Source organism: Anopheles coustani, assembly GCF_943734705.1.
Source record: "Anopheles coustani chromosome X unlocalized genomic scaffold, idAnoCousDA_361_x.2 X_unloc_103, whole genome shotgun sequence".
Classification (NCBI taxonomy): Eukaryota; Metazoa; Arthropoda; class Insecta; order Diptera; family Culicidae; genus Anopheles; species Anopheles coustani.
This window is the reverse complement of record NW_026525053.1, coordinates 14,143-17,500: the sequence shown is the minus strand read 5'-3', so window position 1 is coordinate 17,500 and position 3,358 is coordinate 14,143.

Sequence of the window (3,358 nt, the reverse complement as noted above, 5' to 3'; positions counted from 1 at the left end):
CTAAGTCCCGGATCCATATTACATGAAGAGAAAAATCGGCTAAGTCCAGGATCCATATTATATGAAGAGAAAAATCGGCTAAGTCCAGGATCCATATATATTAACCTAATAATCGGCTAAGTCCAGGATCCATATTATATGAAGAGAAAAATCGGCTAAGTCCAGGATCCATATTACATGAAGAGAAAAATCGGCTAAGTCCCGGATCCATATATATTAACCTAATAATCGGCTAAGTCCAGGATCCATATGATATGAAGAGAAAAATCGGCTAAGTCCAAGATTAATATGATATGAACAGAAAAATCGGCTAAGTCCAGGATCCATATATAATAACCTAATAATCGGCTAAGTCCAGGATCCATATAATATGAAGAGAAAAATCGGCTAAGTCCGAGATTGGGTCTGTCGGAAATACACTTTCAAGTTACCACACAAGCAAGCAAGATGGCCTAATGATGGATCCATATAATATGAAGAGAAAAATCGGCTAAGTCCAAGATTGGGTCTGTCAGAAATACACTATCAAGTTACCACACAAGCAAGCAAGATGGCCTAGTGATGGATCCATATAATATGAAGAGAAAAATCGGCTAAGTCCAAGATTGGGTCTGTCAGAAATACACTATCAAGTTACCACACAAGCAAGCAAGATGGCCTAGTGATGGATCCATATTATATGAAGAGAAAAATCGGCTAAGTCCGAGATTGGGTCGGTCGGAAATACACTATCAAGTTACCACACAAGCAAGCAAGATGGCCTAGTAATGGATCCATATCATATGAAGAGAAAAATCGGCTAAGTCCCAGATTGGGTCTGTCAGAAATACACTTCCAAGTTACCACACAAGCAAGCAAGATGGCCTTTTGATGGATCCATATGATATGAAGAGAAAAATCGGCTAAGTCCCAGATTGGGTCTGTCAGAAATACACTATCAAGTTACCACACAAGCAAGCAAGATGGCCTAGTGATGGATCCATATAATATGAAGAGAAAAATCGGCTAAGTCCAAGATTGGGTCTGTCAGAAATACACTATCAAGTTACCACACAAGCAAGCAAGATGGCCTAGTGATGGATCCATATTATATGAAGAGAAAAATCGGCTAAGTCCGAGATTGGGTCGGTCAGAAATACACTATCAAGTTACCACACAAGCAAGCAAGATGGCCTAGTAATGGATCCATATCATATGAAGAGAAAAATCGGCTAAGTCCCAGATTGGGTCTGTCAGAAATACACTTCCAAGTTACCACACAAGCAAGCAAGATGGCCTTTTGATGGATCCATATGATATGAAGAGAAAAATCGGCTAAGTCCCAGATTGGGTCTGTCAGAAATACACTATCAAGTTACCACACAAGCAAGCAAGATGGCCTAGTGATGGATCCATATAATATGAAGAGAAAAATCGGCTAAGTCCAAGATTGGGTCTGTCAGAAATACACTATCAAGTTACCACACAAGCAAGCAAGATGGCCTAGTGATGGATCCATATTATATGAAGAGAAAAATCGGCTAAGTCCGAGATTGGGTCGGTCGGAAATACACTATCAAGTTACCACACAAGCAAGCAAGATGGCCTAGTAATGGATCCATATCATATGAAGAGAAAAATCGGCTAAGTCCCAGATTGGGTCTGTCAGAAATACACTATCAAGTTACCACACAAGCAAGCAAGATGGCCTTTTGATGGATCCATATGATATGAAGAGAAAAATCGGCTAAGTCCCAGATTGGGTCTGTCAGAAATACACTATCAAGTTACCACACAAGCAAGCAAGATGGCCTAGTAATGGATCCATATCATATGAAGAGAAAAATCGGCTAAGTCCAAGATTGGGTCTGTCAGAAATACACTATCAAGTTACCACACAAGCAAGCAAGATGGCCTAGTGATGGATCCATATTATATGAAGAGAAAAATCGGCTAAGTCCGAGATTGGGTCGGTCGGAAATACACTATCAAGTTACCACACAAGCAAGCAAGATGGCCTAGTAATGGATCCATATCATATGAAGAGAAAAATCGGCTAAGTCCCAGATTGGGTCTGTCAGAAATACACTTCCAAGTTACCACACAAGCAAGCAAGATGGCCTAGTGATGGATCCATATGATATGAAGAGAAAAATCGGCTAAGTCCCAGATTGGGTCTGTCAGACATACACTATCAAGTTACCACACAAGCAAGCAAGATGGCCTAGTGATGGATCCATATGATATGAAGAGAAAAATCGGCTAAGTCCCAGATTGGGTCTGTCAGAAATACACTTCCAAGTTACCACATGAGCAAGCAAGATGGCCTAGTGATGGATCCATATAATATGCAGAGAAAAATCGGCTAAGTCCCAGATTGGGTCTGTCAGAAATACACTTCCAAGTTACCACATGAGCAAGCAAGTTACCACATGAAGAGAAAGCCGGCAAAGTCTGGGAATGTTACCACATGAACTGGAAAATGGGCAAAAACCTACCTTCACAGGGAACGTGAATAAGTAAGGCTGTAGACATCGGATCGACAAGCCAAAGACTGATATGGAAAGGAAATGAGTAGTACTAGCTTTCCTGAGAGTTGCAGAGCTTAGACTGCATATGAACGAAAGTTATTAAGCGTCAAAGTCAGAGAAGTTACCCAAAGGAACACAAGTTCCAACTTAGAGCATGTATACCGCCTAGACGGTAAGAGGTACGGCCAGGCTGAGGAATAAGGAAATGTTGGCCAACATGTTCCCTAACTATCTCCCGAAGACCGCAAAGCAATCCAACATCAACCAAGAAAGTTATAGCCCGATCAAGGAAACACCTACTTTGCACCGATATTGCACCAAATACATGTACCAAGCACCTTCGGTTGCATACCTGCAGGGGTTTACCATAGTAGGCCATGGAAGACCGATATACCGAACATAATCACTTTCTATCTCCTCGGGTGTTTGAGATAGCGCTTTGCGGTACAAGAACGAAAGTTAGACTTTATCTTGGTGCATCTTTTTGCCCAAGATCACAAGACCCTATCTACCAAGGCAAGAAAGTTGTGTGGGGACAAAATGTCCAAAAGTGCCCAAAGTGGCACACTTGAACCATATATTCGAGAAAAACACAAGTGTGGGCCCGAGCTAGCAAGTTGAAATGTTCTGACCGTCAGTAGCCCTAGTTGAGGTGCACTTATCATTATATGAGGCCAACGTGCCAGCTAGTCTCTAAAGGGGCGATATGGGTGTTCCAAGGTTTGTACCCAATTGAGGAAAAAACAGGGTAAGGTACGGTGTACCGCGAATAACTCGGGCTATAGATGTCCGATCGATGAGTTTGGCATATGTATGGAAAGGTCTCGACGAGACCTAACTACCCTGAA